The sequence below is a fragment of the Anas platyrhynchos genome, chromosome 2, assembly GCF_047663525.1.
Source record: "Anas platyrhynchos isolate ZD024472 breed Pekin duck chromosome 2, IASCAAS_PekinDuck_T2T, whole genome shotgun sequence".
NCBI lineage: Eukaryota > Metazoa > Chordata > Aves > Anseriformes > Anatidae > Anas > Anas platyrhynchos.
Genome location: NC_092588.1, coordinates 104,964,717 through 104,989,137, shown reverse-complemented (window position 1 = coordinate 104,989,137; position 24,421 = coordinate 104,964,717). Strand labels below are relative to the sequence as shown.

General features: G+C 37.9%; 1 long non-coding RNA gene across 7 annotated transcripts; it reads right to left on the bottom strand.

The window, feature by feature from the left end:
• Window positions 1–7,144: 7,144 nt before the first annotated feature.
• On the bottom strand, window positions 7,145–23,739 carry LOC110351798 (uncharacterized). Of its 7 annotated transcripts, none has more exons than XR_011806858.1 (5): window positions 23,616–23,739; window positions 19,865–19,928; window positions 16,678–19,702; window positions 11,513–11,580; window positions 7,145–11,077 (listed from the first exon to the last, which is right to left on the bottom strand). It is a non-coding gene; the product is annotated as an uncharacterized lncRNA (long non-coding RNA). The 7 variants fall into 7 exon arrangements; XR_011806861.1 differs by having other exon boundaries at window positions 7,145–10,990; XR_011806860.1 differs by having other exon boundaries at window positions 7,145–11,580; window positions 16,678–19,396; window positions 19,493–19,702.
• Window positions 23,740–24,421: the final 682 nt, after the last annotated feature.

Here is a 24,421-nt window from a genome sequence, read left to right as displayed (position 1 = left end):
AGCTGATAACAAGAAACAAAAAATCCCAGGCACACTAGTTGATAAGCTATCAAGCTTCAGGTGCCACTTCCATGAAGATCAACTCAGGCTTTATTGCTGATAAGATTGCAAACCAGCTGGCAAAAGAAGGGGGGGGGGGGGGGGAGGGGAAGGGGTGCTGAGAGGAGGCAGATGGCAGTCTCGGGGGTGTAGAAACTGCAGAGCTCTGCAAACCCATGGCAGTTATGCAGAGTGCAGAAGGAACAAGGAGGGGGATAGGTAGAAAGGGGCATAAAAGCAGCAGTTGCTTGTTACACACAGCTGGTCACTATGCTTCTCTGGCTGAGCCCTATGGCTGATCATTGCAGTCTGTCCTATCTTTATATTCTTCTCTTGTTAAAACTTTTCATAACTATCTCTCTGTGTATCCACACTCTCTCTCCCATGTTTCTGTACACTTCAAGGATTGTGCAAGCAACTGGTGAGACCTGGTTATGGATGAGTGAACCTCAATGCCAGTTCCTGGAGTCAGGTTGGGGAACAGACATCCCAGTCTGTGGTGCTTTATAATGGAGTGAGTGTGGGGGGTCTCAGCACCAGTTACTAGTGGACCTTGGGTTTGCAAATGGAATTGGTGCCAGCTACTAAAGTTGAGCCACGCATGTAGGCCCACGGAGTGTGGTGCCATCTAGTGGACAGAGTAAGGGCCCTAGCATCAGTAGTAGGAGACTGCATCTCCTGGAGTCAGGCTGGGAGTGTGTAAGTGGTGCCAGCCTGTGCTAACTACTGGAGTGAGTGGGGTCCTAGCATCAGCGACTGGAGGGAATAGGGGCTCTTCTGCCCTACTGATCTGTTTCAGCCACAGGGACAGGAGTGGTGTTTGTTCCCAAACTAGCTACTGGGTGGGGGCTGGTGTAAGTGAGGGTGATTGTGGCACTCTGCCCCAGCAGCTGGAGCAGGACTGTGGGTCACAGTTTGTGTGCCTGGTGCTAGCTGTGTGCTCCAGTTGTCTGTATCTTCCCCAGCCTGGTGTATGTGGGCTGTGTGTGTATATTTGGTAGCAAACTTTAAGCTGGAGCAGCTAGCAAGTAGCAGGGGCCTCAAGTCTGGGCTGGGATATTGGTTAGGCAGTGGATCTGTGCTGGTACACCCAGGGGGGACTAGCAACTGTGGTGTGCATGAAGGCCAAGTGAGTGTATGCATTTGCAGCAAACTTCAAACTGCACTCACAGCCTGGTAGCAGGCTTGCTACCCTGAACTTTGGGAGAGCAGACTTTGTCCTGCTAAGGAGGCTGGTTGGCGGAGCCCCTTGGGAGGAAGTCCTGGAGGGCAAAGGAATCTAGAAAAGCTGGATACTCTTCAAGAAATAAATCCTAAAGGAGCAGGCTGTCCCCACATGACAAAAGATGAGCCATTGTGGAAGACCAGCCTGGCTAAACAGAGAGCTGTGGATAGAACTCAGGAAGAAAAAGAGGGTTTATGACTTTTGGAAGAAGGGGTGGGCCACTCAGAAAGACTACAAAGGTGTTATGAGGCTGTGCAGGGACAAAATTAGAAGGGCCAAAGCCCAACTGGATCTCAATCTGGCTAAGTCAATAAATGCTGTCAAAGTCAATAAAAATGTTTTTATAAGTACATAAACAAGAAAAGGAAGACTAAGGAGTATCACCATCCTTTGTGGGAGATCATTGATGTGGGGGGAACATAGTGACAAGAAATGAGGAAAAGGCTGAGGTACTTAATGCCTTCTTTGCCTCAGTCTTTAGCATCAAGACCAGTTGTTCTGCAGGTACTCAGCCCCCTGAGCTGGTAGACATGGATGAGGAGCAGAAAGAAGCCCTTATAATCCATGAGGAAATGGATAGAGACCTGCTACTCCACTTAGATTTACACAAGTCTATGGGGACAGATAGGATCTACCTGAGGGCATTGAGGGAGCTAGCAGAAGGGCTTACAAAGCAGCAATCCTGCTGCTGCTTCCCATGCTTGGTTTCACCTGTGACTAAATATTGGCAATGTCAGCAAAAATTCATACCCAGCTGTTCACCTCCTTTTAGACTGATCATCTATCACAAGTCCCAGAGATGATTACCCATGTGGGAGTCCACTAGTAACTAATTTCTCTTGTGCAAACTGACTCCAAGTGCTGGTATACCATTTCCTATCCTTCAACCATCGCGTCAGGCCACAGGCAGCATCTTCCCTGCTCCTGGTCATGTGGATCCCAGAACTCAGGGCCAAGGCTGAGAGGATGGAGATGAGGGTGGCCCTGATGGTGACCCATGGCTCACTGCTGGGCATCTCTGTGGGGAGGCCACAGCCAGGTCTGCTCCCTTCCCATGGGATCCCATTGAGCTGCAGCTAAGCAACTTGTGGCTATTTCTTGAAATGACAGCTTGCCTTTCCAGAAAGCAAAAGGGTTAGTTGGTCTCCATTGTGGAGAAAAAAAAAGTGAAATACGTTAGCCTCACAATTACACATTTGGTGGATATACATTGAATAAAAAGCTGTCATCACTCCCCCTTATAATTACATTTTTAGCTGCTCATGTTCAGTACAGTAATGTCAACAGATGGCTTGCTAACTGCACAGCTTGTGCAAGTTGTTGTGTTGGTGGCAATCAGGTCAAAACCTCATCTCTTTCTCTTTGTTTTTGTGAACCTCAATACGTGCTAGGTGATTTTAAATGTAATTTGGTTTGTTTATTGGAAACCTACAGAGCTCCAGCAGCCATGCTGGATTTCATCTAGAAAAATGTATGTGCTTCTGCATAGTACAGAGATTTCCCTCATGTCAGCAGTGAAGAAGCAGTAATCAAACACTTCCTGATATTATCCATATTCATGATTCATATTCATATTCAGATTCATTAACATGTATTTTGTAGCTATATATTGAGCAAGAAAATGCAGAAATTATCTAAAGGCAAGGATGCATAAGGCTGAAGTGGTATTCTTACAGGGGTATTTGAGTCACCACAAACAGTACACATCTTGCTGTGATAGTTACAAACACCAAAAATATCTGAAGGACTAAACACCACCTCATCAACTTTGTTCATACCAGTATTGTGATGTAATTTAAAATATGTACAGCTGAACTAAAATATAATCAGCTGTCCTATTTTTTTATTATTATTTTCTTCCTAGGCGAGCAAATTCATTCTAGTGTCAGCACACCGTAAAAGTATTCCCAATAATGTTCTCAGAACCTCATCTCTTTCATTACACAAAGTACTACATATTGTTTTCTTTTTGAGTGGTCAATAGAGATTTGTGGAACTATTGGATCACTGAAGAACATGAAAAAGGGTCGCAGAATAATCAAATTCAGACTGTTGCCCCACTTGACCAGGCCAGAAGATGCAGCACAAAAGAGAAGGTATAGCCTTAAGAGAGGCTCTTTAAATAGAGGGAGCTGTGCTTTGTTGATCTGAGTCTTTGGGCTTGGCAGCGGCTCATTATGGATTTGGACGTGGCACAACAGTGAAAGTGAGGACTATTAAAATGAATTAATCATGCTAAAATTATCATATTAGTCATACTAGTATTCAACAACCTTTATTCATTTTTACATAGCTCTAACAGTTGATTTTTTCTTCTATCATTCTTCTCCACATCAGCAAAGAAAACAACCATTTTTCTATACCTATGTAGATAATAAATGGTGAGTTTAAAATGGCGGACGTTCTCATATTATGAAGACAGTTTAAAACAGTAAGGACAATGAAGAACTTGAATAAGGTGTCTGTGGGCAGAATTTTGGCACAGTTTTTTGATCACTGGAGAAAATCTTGGAAACAGGCTTTCCCAGAGGAAAAATTAGATATGTGCCACAATGAAACAGGTATACATCCCTGAATATGACCAGTGATGAAGTTAATAAGATACCTGAAACCTGAATCTCATAGGTTGCAAAGTCAACCAAGATATCAGTGAAACTAATCAATCACAGTTTTTCTCAAACCACCCCCAGACAACTCCCAAACAGGAGACCTGAATGCATCTAAATCTTCACTGATGGTTTTGTAGACTAGAAAACTCTATGATTCAAAATTATATAGGAAGAGTACCATTAGCCAAGGTTATATTTAGCACAAGAGTAAATATAAAGAAGTTGGCAAGGACTTATTCAACATAAATAGGAGGAAACACGGCTACTGAGTGGACTGTGGCTGTAAACACAGCAGAGACCATAAATTAAATGCTAAATAAAGGAGCTTTGTAAAGAATATCTTCACAACTATAACAGCCCTGACAGAAAGCACTGCAAAGTGGACTTATTTAGAGTTCCTGCTCTGTATGTCCTCTGATAACCTCTCCTCTAGTCTGATAACTTTTTTTTAACTGCTTCATGCAAGAGTGCCTGAGTGTATTTGCTATGTTCAGATGATTAATTTAAGTAAATCAGAGTGTACAGAGTATCGCAGCTAGCTTTCTCAGCCACCTGACCTACTTTTGATTCATCAATTTGTAAAGAAGATGGAACAATAAATATGTGATGAAATGAAGAGGTGTCTAGAGCCAACATCTAATTCACTGGGCATAAGTGAGGTTATAAACGAGTCTCTGCTTCTGTTTTTATCCTAACTTTTTTTCTTTTTTTTTTTTTTTTTGAGAATTCAGTGTTCTAACACAGCAGCTTTAATGCCACTGATTGAATATAAAGCTCCACTTTATCTGACCATTCTTGCACCTATGCTTAGTACATTCCCATTCAGTATCTTACCTAATGACCAAGGAGACTGCTAAGTGAAAGTCTTAAGACACCAGAGGAGTTTTGTTTGTTCCTTGGTGCTCCTCTCCTCTCCATCTGACAAAAAGTATCACAGCACATAAAAGATCCTCTGATACGTAGTATTGCTTGAAGGAAGAGGAAACACTGCATTAAGGGAGTCCTGTAAAATAGATGGATCTGGCTCACTTTTTTTGAATTTTCTGGCTTATTAGATAAACAGAGGTCTTAGAAAACTCTTATTATCTCAAAGTGCAGATAAAGGGTATTTCTGAATTTAAACAGTCCATACACATTTTGTCTTGGTAAAGTAAAGATAGCTACCAGGAAGTCAATATATAATGGTTTCTTTGCCTCCCCCAAGGAAGATTGTTCTGTATAGCTGGTTATCCATCTGCAAAATTAGTCATACAATATGAGACACATGATTAATATTTTAGGGAGAACAATGGGTTTAAGACTCAAAACAGAATTTTTCTATGAGGAATACACTCACTACAGAATGAAAAAGACCAGGAGTAACTGGTATGGCAAAGGAAATTATATGATTGAAACATTATGATGTGTGATTTCGTTACACTCAAAATCTAAAATCTTTCTATGTGCAAAAAAATAAACATTTCATATTTAAGGAGAATAATTTATTGCTAGTGTAATTGAAATCTTATCAGTCTAATAAAAGTTTTTATTATTGCTGTTGTTATTATTATTATTATTATTATTGCAGGTCTAGCTACTATTGGAGAAAATGAATGCAAAAGATAACAAACAATACAGCTGTTACACAAAAAGTCTCAATAATAATCAGCTTTTTATACACACACTTCCCAGTATTTTCCCTTTTATTTAGTGTCACTTAAATCTGCCATCTGAACATAACAGAACCCATCCTTCCCTGCTTCCTGCACACGAGCATAAGTCTTTGGAGAATAGCTTCAGTCTAAGCAGGTGGAGAGCATGACAAGTTGACAGCATGTCAACTGCTTTGCTGAGGATGCTGATGGTTGGATTGTGATGGCTTTTTCTTCCTCACTGTGGAGTCTGCTTAGAGTTGCTTTAAAATGTTTGGTAACACAATACTGTTCCCTTCTCTTACTCTACTGGTCCACAAGTTCACATCACATAGGAATTTACTATTTATGATGCATTTTACATATGTTAGATGCTTGCACTTTATTTCTTTGGTACCCCTGAAACTGTTTTTGTCCAGCTTCAGGCCTGCATTTCCTCCATTGACTACTGGTGAGTTGATTATACCCACAGGGTCCTCAGTGCCCGCCTGTGTCTCATTTCTTTCCATGCCACATCTGTACTCCTCCTTATGTCATCATATCTCAAGGCATCAGCTATCATACCTGTATTTCTCTACATTGCATTGTTACATTAGTCATCAATATCTGTGGAGCTGTACAGCTTTGTATCTATATTCATGTTCTTATGGGATGAGAAATCAGAGCATTTTACCATTTCAGTGGTTTAGGGTAAAGAGAGTTGAGCAATTATTTTAAACAAAAGGAACAATTGCTGCTCGTACCTACCTCAGCTGCAAGAAAATTTCGATAGTTTCAGAAAAAAATTAAATTAAATCCTTAGATAATTATAATATATTCCCATGAATGTTCCAGGTCAGAGCATTTCTTGATCTTTTGCATGCCTTGCAGAAGTTACCAGAGGATAAAATAGCTTATTCTAATTCTCTTGCACCAGTCTATAAACACTAATGCCACAATTAAAAGAAATAATTGTTATGCCTAGATTTACAAGCCCATTATCCAGCTTTTGTGAAGAACTCATCATGAATTATAATTAAAAAACAAACAAAAAAACAAAACCAAAAAACTTTACGTGTTTTGTTACTGAAAATAACCTCCCTAGAGCATATGCTTAATATTGTCAAGAATTTGTATTATGTCATCCTTGATGCCACAGAGGAAAAAGTTTCCAGGTTTGTTTGTTTGTTTGTTTGTTTTTAATCCCACCTCTATCAATAAAGAAACTAATTAGACAGACATTTCTGTATCAGAAATATCAGAAAAGAAATATTTGGTAAAGTGTTATCACCCTCTACACATTTGTACTACTACAATAACTAGCAACATATTTTCTGTACATTCACTGAATATCATTTCTATCAACTAGAATAGTGGCTTTCGCAGTGCATATATTTTCTACCTTAAAAAAAAAATCTTATTAAAAATGTTATTTTTAAAAATACCTTTACAAATTTTTAAGCATACAATCCACACAATGTTATAGAAAATCAGACAGTCATAGCACTTCTTCCAATCAAGTCCTGATCTTGATCTCATTATGCACGTAAAGCTGAGGAAAACATAATGTTACCTTACAGGATATATAAACCCATTGAATAACAAATGCTAGTAAATGTAAACCTCACAAGACAAAAAATAATTCTTTCTCGCAATTCAAATAACATATCTTTTTAATTTTTATTAGATTAATTTTGCATAACTTTACACACAGCCTGAGACAGAAATGGTAAAAACAGATGCTGTTAATTTTCCATCAAATCAATCACTTAACACAGACAGGTAGAGAATCTAGTAAGAAAGTGTGTCCTAACAGATTTGCAATACAATTTCTGTTCTGCAGTCATTACTCAGTTTGGGAATATTAATCACAGTCAAGCAACATTGTATTAAGAAACCCCAGGTCACACTTTGATGGAAACTTCTGATGGGCCATAAACCATGCCTGGATTGGAAAGGATTCAATCTTAGGTCCCCAAAGGTTATTCTTTTAAGGATTTCTTACTTCAGCAACATATCTATATGCTTTCACAGCTATCTTCTCACTTCTTCATTCAGATACACACGCCGCGATGAATATGATGAATATCTATAAACACTTCAACTGATGTGAGAAGACAAAGTGGTGACAAGTCTACAAATAGGGGAAGGCTATAGAGATGGTGATGTTCTTGAGAGTTGGAGGAGGTAAGCAGAAAATAAACAAGCAGGTAAGAAACTCTTGTGTAAAGCCAGTGAAATGATTCATTTGCATATGATAGAAGAGAGAAGGAAAAACTCACTTTCTCACCTTATGACAGTCAGCAGAGAAACAAAAAGAACATCTTTCAAAGCCTTGCTTGTAAACAATAAAGCTTCGTGTGTTTTTTTGTTTGTTTGTTTGTTTTGTTTTGTTTTGTTTGTTTGTTTGTTTTGCCTTGCTATTTGTCTAGGGACACTGACATAAAAATTAAGTGTATGTATGTTTGGCTGTGGTAATTCTGGATTGATTATTCAGACAGCTTTCTCAGTAACTCTTGATGAAAACACATATCCTAGAGGCAAATTCATCACTAATATCCATTTTAGCTTGGAAAAGTAATTTTATGGCATACTGTGTTACATGCCTGACTAATCCCAGGGTCTGAATAATTCATGGCCATTATGAGACGGACCCTTTTAAACTCCTGGAGTTCTACATGGACATCAAGCATCACAACAGCTTCACAGATTATTTTGTTCAACCAGAAATAATCTGGTGCTCTGTTTTCAATGTAAGGTGTTTTCATTTGTATCACAGTGGTCAAGATTCCATCTAGTGAAACCTAGCATTATAGCTCAGCCAGAGACTTTCAGTTCACCGAGGAGATACTGGAAATAACAAAGCTTAACTGGACAATAGTTCTGCTACTTCACCTTTTCTGAGACCCTAAAAATCTCTGTTCTTGTGTGCTACAGCCGTAAATTGTAAAATGCTGTGGTGGTTTTACACAGCTGAGTAGCTAAGCTCTGCCACAAGTGCTCTGTCACTTTCTGAAGGGAAAGGGGGAGAAAATACAATACAAAGGGTTCAAGAGTTGAGATAAGGCCAGGGAGATCACTCAACAATTATTGTCATGGCAAAACAGAATCAGCACATGATTAGAGAAACTGATTACCTGTTACTAACAAGCTAGAGCGGTGAGAAACTAAACCAAAAAAGCAAACTAAAAAACACCTTTCTTCCATATCCTCCCTCTTTTACCTCCTCCCCCCAAGCAGCACAGGGGAATGGGGAATAGGAACTATGGTCAGTCCCTAATGCTTTGTCTCTGCCACTCCTTCATAGTCACTCGGTCCCTGCTCCACATTGGGTCCCTCTCACAGGATGCTGTCCTTCCCAAAATGATCCTGCATAGGCTTCCCACAGGCAGCAGCTCTTCAAGAACTGCTCCAATATGGCTCAATACCATGGGGCCCATCCGTCAGGAGCAAACTGCTCCAGCATGGGTCTCCCACAGGTGGCAGCTCCCCCCAGACACCCTGCTCCTACGTGGGCTCCTCTCCATGGGCTGCAGCTCCAGCCTGGGGCTGCTCCTGTGGGGGCTCACCATGGGCCACAGCCTCCTCTGGGCCGCATCCACCTGCTCCACCGGGGGCTCCTCCATGGGCTGCAGAGTGGCGATCTGCTCCATGTGGGACCCATGGGCTGCAGGGAGACACACTGCTCCACCAGGCGCCTCTCCACAGACCGCAGGGGAACTGCTGCTGCCTGCCTGGAGCACCTCCAGCTGCACTGACCTTGGGGTCTGCAAGGCTGTTTCTCACTCCTCACTCTTCCAGCTGCTGTTGTGCAGCAGTGTTTGTTTGTTTTTTTCCTTTCTTAAATCTGCTCACACAGAGGCACAAACAACATCACTTACTGGCTTGGCTGTAGCCAGTGGTGGGTCCCTTCGGACCCAGCTGAAACCAGCTCTTATCTAACATGGGGCAGCTTCTGGATTCTTCACACAGAAGCCAGCCCTGCAGCCCCCTGCTACCAAAACCTTGCCACATAAACCCAATACACATGTTAACTTAAAGGTTACTAACAGTGTCACCTATAGAGTTTGTAGCCATCCATCAGAAATACTTTTCCCCACTAAGATCCTGTAATACCTGAAGACACATTTCTTTCATAAGAAATATGAAAGAAAAAAAAAAAAGGGTAATTGGAAGGCAGAAAGAGATTAATTTAAAATTCCTTAACATAGCACGAAGGACTTAGAGAAGTTGAAGGTAGAAATAGATTGTTACATTGTGCATTCATTTCCCTCCTACACGACATTCTCTAATGAATTGTCCAGCTAAATGTTTAATGAATATCCATAAATTCTCTATGTTATCATAGTGGGAAAAAAGTAGAAATTTGCTGCATATTCAAGATATTGTATCTTCTTAATTGTAACCCCTTATTCCTTCTAATATAGGAAACTGTGGTGAGCTGGGGTTCGGTTTCTTCTCACAGATAACTAGCAATAGGACAAGAAAGAATGGCCTCAAGTTGTGCCAGGGGAGGTTCAACTTGGAAATTAGGAAAATTTTCTTCTTGGAAAGAGTGGTTAGGCATTAGAATGGGTTGCCCAGGCAGGTAGTGAAGTCCCCATCGCGGGGGGTGTTTAAGCAAAGGTTGGACGTGGTACTTAGGGACAAGGATTAGTGGGTGATATTGGTGATAGGGGGACAGTTAGACTAGATGATCTTGGAAGTCTTTTCCAACCTTAATGCTTATATGATTTTAATCTATAATTCTTCCACTGTGGTAAGGTAGCATACAGTGTTCTCCATTCCTGTGATGAGTTTATGAAATAATAATTTATAGGAAATAGCCCCTTATCTTATATAGAGTTCTACCAAATAAATAAAATTGGAACTAATTATGAAATGAGACAACTCCATAATTAGATGTTTATTGAATACTTCAAATTTTACCTTTAATACTAAGAAAGAACACAAGCCTGGAGTAAAGGGACAGAAGCATGTCTACCACAGAAATAATAACGTTTTGTCCCTCTTTTCCCTCACTACTCATCATGCAGTTTCTTCTGTTTCTTTACAGTGAACATGCTAGCAAACTAGTTATCAGTAATGCTCACTGCATTTGTAAACTTTCCAGATTAAATCTTCCTAAGGTAGATTGTTCCCTAATAGGCAAATTCAGGCTCCAAAAGAGTTAAAATTAGTTTTAAAATGTTTAGTAATTAGAACAGGAAATGTCAGACAACTTTAATAACAAGAGGTCCTAAAAGTTCCATTTGCTGTATTATTGCCTGATGACATCTTAACAATATGCTGGTATAACATCAAGAACCAGCAGGAAAAAAAATAGAATCAAGGGCGTCTTGCTTAACACTGGCTTCACTTATTGTAGCTGTCATGCTTAATTGATAAATCTTGCAGCTGTTGATAAGAAAGTCACACATTAAGTGAAAAAGTCTACTGCTTTGTTCATGGCTTGAAGTAAATTCTACCTATTTGCCCTTGCTGCATGGATTTCACTGTCCACCTTCCTGAGGAAAAAAAATAGCGAGACTAAATGTGTTCCATCAAGGTACCAATTGCACTGCTGAGTGGGAACAGTCACAGTATATGAAGGCCTATAATTAGAGATAGACAGGCTGGTCTGTATTATTAGAATCTTTAGAAAATTCATTAGAATAATATGAAATTTTTGCTTGAATTCTGCCTCCCTCCATGAGATTAAACATTTTGTGGCATCTTTATAAAAGTGGTTACCCATTCAAAATAAATCTAATTGAATCTTATTACATTTTAAAACAATCTTATTGTGAATACCAGATGACAATTTCCTTTTATAAAAGTTTACAATCAAAATTAAAAAAAATATATGACTTTTTTTACATTGCAAAACTAAATCTTCAGTTCTTTCCAAGATCTTTATTCTGCCAATTCTTTGGTCAGATACATTTTGGAAAATTCTGCATTTGAGAATAGTTTCAATGGTATAAATCTGATCATCAGTTTGACATTTTCCCATTTTTCCTACCTTCCCTTCTCTGCTCAGCACTTACTCTGGCATCTGCAAGTCACCAAAATGCCACCATGATGTTCTCTTCATCTTTGTGGTTTTATTGGTATCCTGAAAGATATGGAAGCAGATAATAAAGAAGAGTCAGAGTATTTAAGCACACATAAAAGGGAATACCTTGTCTTCTAGACAATTTACATACGAAGTTACAACCAATTATTAGCCTTTTGAATACAGACAGTCTTCATTATCGAGCCAAATCTATCAGTTCTGGTTCAGCTATGTAACTGCACTTTTTAAATTATTAATTATTATTTTTATAGCTCTATCATGCAATACTTAAGCTGTAATTATATTGTTTTCAGAAAATGCAAATGCCCCTTAGGTGTAATAAAAACACTGTACTTGGTACAGAGGAAAGAATTAGTTTTATTCAACACTTCAGAGAAAGGGGAAATTAGATGATTTTCTCTCATACATTAATTTTTCGGAAATTGATTTTCATAAAGACAGAAATTCATTTCCTGTTTTCTAGCTGAGTGGTTTATTCACCACAAATATATATTACATATTCCTTCTTCAAATCTTACTCTTCCATTTCAAGGGAGATGCTAAGCTAAGAGATAACACAAAACTATTTTTTAAAATAACAGCTATAATTACGTATTATATTAACTTGAAAATTGTACACTTGAGAAACAGCCCAGTTATATATGTGATGTATAAAGTAAAATTACTTTGATCAAGAAATCCACAACGAAAAATTATCAACATCTTGCATATGCTGAAAATGTACATCTCCCATTTAAGTCTCTTGATCTCTTTATTCAAATAATTTTCAAAAATATATTGCAATTCTTGGTGGCATTCAAGAAGTTTACAACCTACTATTACCTATCCTCTGAATAATAGCTAACAAGAGCTGTGACTGCACCAGCAAGTGCTGAAGAACATCAAACATCAGACTGGGAAAATGAAGGTAGTAAATAATAATGAAATGAACACATACATCTTTGGCACTGTGTGGAACTAGCTTTTTAACTGGTGTGCTTCCACTGGCTTCCACTGGAGATAATGAGGTAAAATAAGCTCTCTGGTAATAAAAAATATGTAACGTGTACAGTGGCTACCGGATCCTGCTCCATGACTGAGACTCCAAAGCCCAGTTTCAATGCAGACAACAGTCACACTAATCATTATTATTATTGCTACTCTATGAAAAGAGAGGTAAAATAAAAATCCATGTGTGCTATTGAGTAATAGAATGAAGTATGTGAAGTTGGACCATACATGAAATACGTAATGAGGGACAGGAGAGAGACTGAGAGTGAAATAAAGGGACAGCAGTGACATAGTGAAAGAAAAAGGGGGAACTGCATCTGTGAGTATAAATAATTGGGGAAAAGGGAAGTTCAGGAGATCAGTAGAAAGCAGGGAGAGAATGAGAAAATAAAAGAAACGTTGGTCAACCTGTTCCACAGGCATTGCAACAGGCTGCCCAGGGAACTAGTGGAGTTGCAATCCTTAGAGCAAGGTGTGGTTGTAGTGCTTATGGACTTGGTAGAGTTAGGTGATGGGGGGACTTGCTGATCATATGATCTTAAGTACCTTTTCCAACCTAAATTATTCTATGAAAACAAACAAACAAACAAACAACAACAAAACCCTCCCTTTTCACGACTTTTGCATCACTTCAGCTCATTCATTTATTATTTTTTTCAAAAATAATCTAGATAGATAGAAAACTAGGGGAATGTTAATTCTCTGGAGTAAAGAGTACTTTAAGCACTTTTAAAATTGATGTTATGCATGCTTACATATTTTACATCTCCAATACAGTATACCTATGTATATATGCAAGCATACTCTCAATTTCTTTAGATTTCATTTTCAGTCAAGTTTTTTCTCGACTCAAAAGCATCTAAACCTTTATCATGTTATCATCTTTGGGTATGTCAATAAAGATTAAAAGCTGACTGGAAAAAAAAAAAAACAAAAAGATATCAGTGATTCCTTTTCACTCTTATTTATTTATTTCCAAAATAGAATTGAAGTTTAAACCACAACACAAAGAAAAGCTTTTGAAAATATGTCAAAGCTTTTCTGATTTTGTTTTAATTTCAAAATAGGATTATGTTTTTAAATAAGATTTAGTACAAATCAACTCTAAGGAAATCAAAGTCACTAGCCCACATTAAGTAGAGGCTAGTAGATTCTTGATCAGTTAAAAGTTTAATGATCTGAATGGAATAAATTAAAATAAGTGCTATCCAAGTATAGAGAAATATTATTTAAATTACAGTTATTAACCTCAGCATTCTCCTGTGTTGTTTTTTTTTTGTTTGTATGCTTGTTTGTTTGTTTTCCCAATATTTGAAACTGGTGACTGTGTTGCTAATTTCCAGATATAAATAATAATATTGTAATGTAATTGTATTGTAAATGTAATAAATACATTTATAGCCAGGTAGCCTACACAACTGAGTAAGAAAAGGTTACTTTATTACCCTCAACATTTTTTTTTTCCTCTGGAGAAAGCTTAAAAAATGCTTTGACTGAGATCACACTGCAATACTTTTTTTGTTAATACCATTTGCCACTGTAACTGCCAATTTATTACAGTGAGTTTGCAGATTACCTAGAAATTGCTCCCTTTCTCTGTCCCCTACCCCTGCTGCCAATTTAAAGTTGGATTTAAAGTTGGTCACATCACTCAAGCTTATTTTTATTGGTTGGAATTAAAGCAGAAGCAGGTTAAAGAGCTTAGAAGGGACAAAAATAGAAAAGATGTCGGTGGTCGAAAAATGCTCCTCTCAGTTTACTCTTTAGAGGGTTTTAATATGAGAGAACCCTCAGACTGAGTATTTGGACAGCTTAACAGCTGGCTCAGAGCACTGTTACTGTGCTCTTTGGAGCACACTAATATCTACTGATAACTGTTATATGAATAACCTGGGATAATATAATTTTGATCTTTACATCCCCAAACATGAAAATAATTCCACAATCGATCTCCTAGCATTAATTACTACCATTAAAATCCGTATGATCTCCTAGCATGAATTACTGCCATTAAAATCCATATGATCTCCTAGCATGAATTACTGCCATTAAAATCCATACATCTGCCTAGTTCTATAATAGTTATTTTTCAGAACAGAACAGAAACTTCGCAGTTTGGACTTCATGTTAAGCTTTTAAAAATCTCTTTCTACATATAGAAAAAAAGTTGCTGATATTCATATTTATATGGCATAGTCCTTCAAGACATGGATGCTTTATATTCACTATTCTTGCTGCAAGCTTGCCAACATATGAGAGAAATTTTATTGCATTAGTTTATCACTTCTCTATCTGATCTTTTCTAGCAGTTGCCGAAAAAAAACTTCAGAAAGCTGCTATGAGATTAAGTAAGTTGACTGAAGTGCCACCCAGAAGTGACAGAAAAATGGCTTATGCTCTAGCAATAGTGATAAAAGATTATATTGAACTACTATCCATATTTTTAGCTCAGATTGCTAGAATGTATAGAGCAGGAATAAATCTCTCAAAGAATACCCCTGAACATCAAATGCCACAGCAAGGTATTTTTATTTTTTTTTTCCTGCGTGTGTGTGTGTGTGTCAGTTTTAAGATTAGATCTGTACTATCTGCAATAAAATTACATAATGAAACTAAATAGAACTAAAGGAACCAGATGAACATGGTAACCTAGTAGAACTAAATACACAGACATACATTTTGGACCCAGTTCCCAATTTAAGTAGGGTGGAAATCACATATTTTCAAGTAAATGAGGCATTACCACAAAAGCATTAGAAATCCTTTAATACATTTTTCCTTCATCACAAAACTTACTTGATTTCTTAATCAGTTGATTGGTATACAACAATATTTTTATAAAAGCATGAAAGATTAAATGAGAGATAATAACATTGCCATTTACATCAACATTGAGCATATTTATCATAATCTAGTATTTTCAAATAAAGAACATGATAAAATGTAACAGTGTGCACAGTTCTGTAGTCCCACTTCATATCTCTCAATAGCAGCTGCTCTTGATTTTGAGGAATACAGTAGCTATTTTTTGAACTCTTAGAAGACACTACTCTCATGCTAGTGTATAGAAGAAATGAGGTATTGGCTTCAGATTGGCTTCTTTCTTCTAGATTAGTATCTTAGTTACAAGACAAAACTGCATGGAAATGGCATGATATTGCTGTCTTTAGTCTCTAATTCAAATGTAGTTACACCATTCACTTACATCTGATCAGTCACCCCCAGGACAAAGGAGGATGGAGGTCAAGGCTCGGTGAACTACACATGTGAACTCAACCTCTTCAAGAGTTTTATAAAGAACTGAAAAGAGTAAAACACTGCAGAAGCACAGAAATGCTTCACCAGAAATGCTCTTACCTTCTCCTTTTAATCTCAAGAGCTTTTCCAGACATCAATAACATTTACATTCTCCTTTCCAGCTCAAGAGCACCAGTATAACACAAAATTAACCTTAGTTTTTCAAGTGTTTCTAAACCAGTCAATACAAGAAACCAAAGTCACTTCAGAAAGCCAATACAAACCTCATAGTTTTGTTGTTGTTTTCCCCTTTAAGAATTATCATACTGTAATATAAAATTTCTGAAGTCTATGTAGAAGATCTTATGGGCTACTACAGGTTTTGAAATAATGGTTTTAATAGCATTAGTTACACATTACTGAAATATTCAAATTAACTACCCTAAAACATATTTCCTTTTCTTTTTCTCTCCTCACAGTCTTAAGGCAGGAATATACTTTGCATAGTATTTATATACTCATACATACAAACAAACTCCTGTTCTTCCTGTCTCAGTCTCATAATTTCCTTGTCTTGACATAATTCTCGTTGACATGAACATAAGGACAAACTAGAGGTTCAATAACAGATCCAGCAAAGTGTAAGCAAGCCAGCTTTCCACTGCAAATATTTTAACTGATCTTGTGTTTTCAATAACATGATAAATACACCTTTTTATTTTTATTTTTTTTTCACAAGCCAAATCCAATCTCTTGCTTATTTTTCAAATCCGATCATGAATTTTGAAGTAGGATCCACTCATTTCCACGTCATATAATTGTGAAAACATTGCACTGCATCAAAGTTTTTATCAAGTTAATTATTTGCAGTTGTGTTGAATGGAAGTTTTATCTTAAAGCTATACTCACGCATGCTTTCTGAAAAGCGCTGTACATTTCTGTTTCTCCTTTCCCATGCTTAGAGTGGAAGACCACACATACTGAGTTCAGCAGCAGGGATGTTCCTCCACTTTCTCTGCCCTTCCTTAAAGAGTGAAGTAGAAGGAATGACTGCACCCAGCTCTAAAATTCCCATTCTAGTGTTTCCTGGGCTAGTAGGCCAAGTCCCATATTCCTCAGTTCCTTGCCCCAGATTTCCCTTGTGCTTCTCTCGTTGATGTCCAGCTTACAAGCCCCTAGCTCCCAAAACGCTCTGATCAGCATATTTTGTACCTTCTCCTATGCTAGCTGGCATAAATTTGTTAGTGTGCACTTTCTTAATACTAAGAAGAAACTCATCTAGCGCTCTGCAAATGTGTGAGTGCAGACTTAATAATGACAGAAGCTGCTTTTTACAAAATATGGAACATTCCTCCCAAAAATGCTTAAAAAGGGAGAGTTTTTTGTTTTTTTTTTTTCCCCCAGGAACTTTTTCAGTAAGCAGAATATCTTCCAGTAAAATAAATCAATTAAAAAAAATCTAAACAAGTAAAAAAAATCTACATAAGACAAGACTTTCCCAGTTTATACTGTATTTAAATCAATCAGCTGTTTTCATCTCTAAGAAATTTTGGGGCCACATCAGAAAACAAAATCTTATGTTATCAAAGTTTCCATAATCAGATGAGTTTAAAAAGAATTTACTTAACAAGACCAAATAGATCTCATGAAAAGGTATTTCTTTTTAATTTGCATTGGCTAATTGGTCAACAGGTGATGTAAACAGATTGCAGTTGTGTTCTTTTAAATTCCAAACATGCTTCTCTACAACTTGGAAATTTTTTACTGTAAAGGCTGGAACAAGGCCAACTCCTGTCCCCTCCCCCCGCCTCCCTCCCCACCAGTGACTGTGGAAGCTATTACAGTATTAGGTTATTACCCTCTCTGTGCACTTCTCATACCCTGCCGCTTGTTTAAAGGTTGCAAAAATTAACTCTGTTTGTTTAACGGTTGCAAAAATTAACTTATTCATCAGAAACATCAAACATAGCATGACATAAAAACTTGTTGAAATGAGGGAAAAATAGGCTAGTATTTCCCTGGTGAAGTAAAATAACTTGCTTGGGGGGAGTCAGGCTTTCTAAAATAGCAGGAAAGTTGAACAGCATATCTAATCTAACATGGTCCCCTGTCTTCCATTTCAGCTACAGTTTTCATCAAACTTATTCCCAGCCTGAAGTCTCCATAAGCAATAGAGTCACACAATGAATGAATTTTGGACATTATCTGCCCTTGACTGTATAATCTTCTTTGAAACGTGAAAAATATATAGAGCAGGGAAAAGGCAATTGCAGATATGCATTCATGGCAATGACAATATGTCTAGTTATCTCTATAGACTTCCACCTGCATCCAGTTCACAGAAAATAGCTCTGTTTCAATGAAATATATTTTGGTAGAGCAGCTGCCTTGTATTTTATGTTCTTATTGAAAGAGCTTCCTGTCTTTCTTATCTGTATATTAAAAAAGAAAATTCACTGAAATGGACATAACCCTGAACATGATTATGTGCAATGTACTTTGAAATTAGACACACAAAGATTTATGCTACAAAGGCAGACTTCCACTAATTAATAATTACGTTTGATTCCTCAGCCCCTATGAGGATTTCTCAGACCTCTTTCTCCACAACCATTAAGATATTTGTAACCAGAATCCTAATGCAGCTTGATTAAATTAGATAAGAAAGTTCTTTTACCATGTTGCTAGTCTATGTCATTAGGTGATGCAGCAGAATGGCATTAAATGAGAGCAACAAAACAAAAATAGCATGAGAAAGCAAAACTTGAGTAAAGACAATGATAAGAATAGACAAGCTTTGCCCACAAGCCTTATAAAATGAATGTCATATTTAGCCAAATAGTATTCAAAGGCAAACCAAACTCTCTTGGAATTACTGCCTAATCCATTTCTCAAACTTCTCTGCTAACAATGGCCTGTACCAATCAAGGAAAGATGTTCCGATTTTGTGCTGAACCTCAAATAGATGTACTTTCACAGCAACATTTACAGGAATAAGCAGATGATAAAAATGGAAATTTTGGTCATATTTGCCACCAACAAACACAAATAAACACATTTTCTATAACAAATTGTTCTCTTCATATTTGTTTCATTCAGACAGCTACTTTTCCTATAATAACTCCTCAAAAGTTGCTACTGGCTTATTCCAGAGAATAAATTAATGATTCATTAATATGAATAAGTGTTAGAATAAGAAATTAAAAGAATATTTGAAAACCTAAAGACTGCCTATACAGACACGGCCACTGTTGCAGACTTTCTCAGGACCACACTATGTACACTTCAAGAATACCAGTATTTTATCAGAGAATGCAATAAGAAATATAAGCTTAAATATAAGCAGGACACTTCACTCCCTGCATCCAGCTTTATATCTTGCTTATTCAGTAAGACAGTTAAGGACCCTATGGGATAGCTTGCTGTAAGTAGAATTACAAGCATCTACAGCTGTTGAGAGCCTGGTTCAGCTGGCACATTTTTAGACATTCAGATGTGGTTGTTTTCAAATAAATTATAGTGGACTACTGAAGCAGGATTTCCCCAGCTCTCACCGCCAACATTATCACTGTTCACCACCTTTTTCAGGCTCTGAAAGACATCTTGAGCCATGTTAGATCAGGAGAAACTGTAATGTTATAAAGATTAACAGGGCAGATTATATAAACCATCTTAGACAGCAAGAAGATTCTTCTGTGTAACAAATGGTGCACGTTGATCTTACCAGGATAACAGCAATGACAGCATCTGTTGTACTGTTGTTTCTTCTCTCTTTGCCCAAAACAAGGGAAAGACAGCACTGTTGTATTTGTTTACAGACTGAGGCATAAAGAAATTATTTGCCCAAGTTTGGCCAGCAGATGAATGGTACAGACACGAATTTGATGGTCACAGTCTGTGCTTCAGATTCCAATGTGCGTTCCGTGAAGAGAAGCTATGAACAGAAGTAGAGAAGAATGAAACAGACATGCCATTAGACATTGATACGTGTTTTCTATCCCTACATGTCTTTGGTTCAGAGCCTGTGGTGCAGTTTGTTCAGCAACCCACAAATAATTTAAGCATAGTCATTCAGTGGAACTGACCCAGGTCATACCTTTCAGTAGAGGAGACAGGTATCTTCCATGATCCTCCTTCCTGAGTTAGCATATTGAAAAACACTGTTCAAGATTACAGAAAAACACTGTTCAAGATTACAGAAAATAGCATTTGATCTGACACCTTTGACTCTGTGCTATTCAGTACAGTCTGGAGTCTACCACAAGGAAAAAGACCTTAAGTGCAACAACAAAAACAATTCTTTCTCCAGTTAATGCTGTGGATTAACTGGTAACCACACCTCGAGCATTTTCTTCTGTTTCTCAGGTTAGAGAAATAAGAACTAATAAGACGTCACTTGAGTCTCCCTCCCAAAACATTTCTGTATAAAAGGGGAATATTGGCCACAGTTCTCCAGAGAGAAGAAAAAGATTTTCAGTCATTGCTGGTATGGACCCCAAGGGCTCAGCTTCCAGCATTTATTATTGGATATCTCATTTTAGCTGGAGTCATCCAGCAAAACAAAAGAATTTTTATAGGAAATGTTTCTTTTAATAATATATAGACACTGACAGATAAAAACCATAAACCAAAATAATCTCTCCTCTCTTAAACTTTCCCCTCCTCTTCAAAACAAAAGAGATTCTGGGACTAAAAAATAAGTATTAGAAGGACAAAATTTGCATTTGTATGAATGCTTGCAAATGTCTTACTGGAGATTTCTCTGTCACAAGTTTGATTTCAATAACTCCCAAAATCTGAACTCAGTCAATTCTGCACATATAGGTGAAAAACAAAAACAAAACAAAACAGTACAAACAAAAAAACAACCAACCACTAAAAAACAAACAGACAAGAACCAACCACAAAAAAAAAAAAAAAAGTACAATACCACCAGGACACCATTTGCACATTTTTCTTTCCACATTAGGCACTGCTAGCCTGAACTATGGACAATGAAGACAGCAGCTCCTACTGCAAAGAGGATAAAATCCTCTTAAAGTTGCATATGGCCCTTTAATCTAAGTGCTCTGTAGAGAGATCTTAGTTCTAGCATTCACCCCACACGAATCAGCTCAAACTCTGTAACTGACCTCATTTGGCATCTGTCAGAAACCAAAAGCAATAGCATCCAGCTGTTCACTTTTGTAAAATATGTGATTGCATAAGTAAAGCATAAAACTATAAATATAACACTATTACTCTGGAAACTCAGTGCAAAGAATTTTAAAGTTAGCTCTTTTCTTTCTGGGATTTTAATACCTTCTGAACCAAAAGATCTCCAGTTCCAATTCTTGCCCCCAAATTTTTCTGCTGTGATTTCTCATTCTGTTGTGGCATGTGGGACTCTCTCCTGTCCTAAAATAGAGTACTTTTCTCAGGGTGGAAGAACATTTTCAATTGTCATTTATCATCAATGAGAAAACTATTCATCAAGCTGTTTATGATGGATTAGAAATGGGACTTTATAACATTTCTTAAAAGAAAAGAAAGGAAAAAAAATGATATTAGGATTTATCCTTGGCCTACTGCTGGTAACACACCTTAGAAGGAGTCTCTGTAATTTCTGCAGTGTGACAGATATTTCACACTGGCAGAAGAATGGCAGAAGAGTATGCTATCAGAATTTACAGTCTGAAGCAGTGAGAGGAACAACTAAATCAGGAGATAAGAAAAGATTAGTGGGAAGACAGGGGAGCAAAGACTGTGCTGGGGATAAGAAAAGATAACAGTCATACCACTGAGAGAAATCTGGGCTCTTCTTTAGAAAAAATCTACAGCTAGCTGTTTCTAACTGGAAAGTAATTAGACACCTGTGTTGGTACCCAGACAGGTCCACAAAAGGAAGATAAATATTTCAGATCCTAGGAGAGAAATAAGGGTGTTGTACAGAAAGACTGGTGGTAGGAGAAAGACAATAAGGGGCTAAATGTTGGGAATTGATGGAGTGAAGGCCATTAGGTATGACAATAGGCAGGAAGAAGCTACCTGTGGAAAAACCCATAGAGTGATAAGGCAAGATGCCAGAGAATGGCAGATGCCAGTAACAAGGATCTGAGGTTCTGAAAGAGAAGGAGAATGAATGAGGCCACAAGCAACAATAAATTAAGAAGACTGATATGATGTGGCAGGCCCACAAAGTGTACTCTGGAAAGTAAACTAGATTAGGAGAGCAGACATTGGACAGAGGCAGAAAAGCCATTGGCAAGAAATGGCCGAAGGGGTCAGAAATTTCTACATCTCTTTTACGCATATCTCTTGGAAACCATGGGCCAAGCACGCTACTTTTCAGTTTACACTCCATTCAATAACAAATGAGAGAATTAGAGAAATTGGAGAACAGTTAGGGAAAGTTATCAAATGAGGCATTCAGGAAAAAAAAATGTATGTTGAAGTGATCTTTCTTATTGAATAAGGAAATAATTGTCAGTAAGAACATCCATCTTCACTCATTCTTCATTTTCACCTTCATTCTAGCTTAATCTTATCAAACCTCATGAAATACATCATATTCTTCTGAGTTCTTCAAGATGCTTTAGCCACCTCGTAATCAACCAATGATGCTGAAGCCATTCAGTTGAAAGTAACATCAATCTAATGAAAATGTGTTTTCCCCTGGAAAAGGTTATGTCTGACTTTGCTTAAAATGGAATGCTACCTTTCCATAGCATTAAGCTTGGTTGCATTCTTCTCAGTGAAAGCTGACAACTCAGATGAAATCCAATGGGGTGTAAGCAAGAACCATTTGGGCACTCAAAGGTTACCGAATTCTGCCAGCTTTTTTTTTCCCCCCACTTTGGGATGAGTATGCAGCAAGAGACAGTAAATGACCTAAACAAAATCACCAACCCTAAATAGGCCTTAAACAGTTTCAGAGGGACATGAATACACCACACCTATTGCCAAACAACATGCCTTAGGCTGAGATAATCAATTAAACACGACTACATGCTATACCCACATGGTGCAAGGCAAGTCAATGCAGAACTATTAACTCAGGCTAAAAAATATATTATGCTGTAATTTATACTGCAATGATCCTAGCCTAACAAGCCTTGTTCCTGAGCAGTCTTAGCTTACTACCCCATGCCATTAGCATCCTGTTTCTGCTCCAGAATCACACTCAGCAACAAACCCATCAGCTCTGTTAGTGTCAGCTGTCAGGCCAGCTTCACTGGTATCTGCGGTTCAATAGATACGTCTGACATATAGCACTCCTCCTGTAAGGAAGGACTAGAAACAACAGCCTGATCCCAAAGTCCGTTTAAACGGCAAAGGTAAAATCCAGGTTAATAACGGTATTTGTACATGATGCAAACCGAATTCAGCTTCAAAATAAACGTATGCAGAAGGAGTTGCCCAACCCTGTCTCCATTTTTTTTCAGCAATGCGATAAGGCAGAGGAGAGTGCCAGTACAATTGAATTAAGAACCCACACTGACATCTTGTGGAGAAAGCTGGCAAAGAACTTCTAAGCATTTAAACTGTGTTGTGTGTTTAACTGTGGTGGTTTTACCGTGCTGGGCAGCTAAACCCCACAACCGCTCTCTCACTCCCCCTCTTTTAGATGAGGAGGGGGAGAAGTAAAGCAAAGAACAACTCATGGGTTGAGATAAGGATAATTTAATTAAAGGGAAATAATAATAATAATTAAATAAAGATTATTTCCCTTTAGTTAAATCGTTTAGTTCATAATAAAGATGGAAAGGGGAAAAGGGAGGGGGAAAGGGAAAAAATAAAAAGAAGGGAAGAAAACAAACAAACAATATAAATGAAGGCTATATGGAAGTGCAGAGGAAAGAAATTACTCTCGAATTCCCACAAATGAGCGATGATCGACCATGTCCTTGAAGCAAGGCCTCAACGCACGTAGCCGGTGTTCAACAGCACGACCCCCGTTTCCCCAACAAGAGCCCACCCCTCCTCTCTTCCACCTTTTATTGCTGAGTGTGACATCACATGGTATGGAATATCCCTTTGATTGGTTTAGGTCAGCTGCCCATTTTCTCTCCTCACTTTTTGCCCACCCCCTAGGAGGGTTAGAGAAAGGCCCAATGCTGTGCCACTGCTGCTCAGCAGTGGACACAACAGTGGTGTGATAACACTGCTGTTCCAGCTACAAGTGCAGAGTATGGTACTGTATGGGCTGCTACCGGGAAAGTTAACATTCCAGCCAGACCCAGTGCATTAACCAAAAAGTAAACTTGAACAGTACAGAGAAAGAGGGATGATTTGCTGAGATCTGTTAAAAAAAAAAAAATCTTATGAGCAGAAATCAGAATTAGATATTTTATTTAAATTAATATTCACAGGAACTTTTCCACAGACCACAGAGAAAAATATCTTCCTGCCATTGGAAGGAACAAGAGAAAGGAAAATGTTTTCAATCTCAGCCTTACGGAAAAGCAGTGACAATTCAGCCTGCTTCTTCCTGTACTTTTCTATGCAGCTCATTTTAGATGAGGCATACAGACTGCAAAGGTTAGAAGGAAGCTTAAGCACTCCTTTTTGCAGGACATGCACTGAGAGAATTGCCTCAGATAGTCATGAACACAGACACTGGAATGAAGCTGTGGTCAGGGAGAAACATGCATTGATAGAGAACATGCCTCCA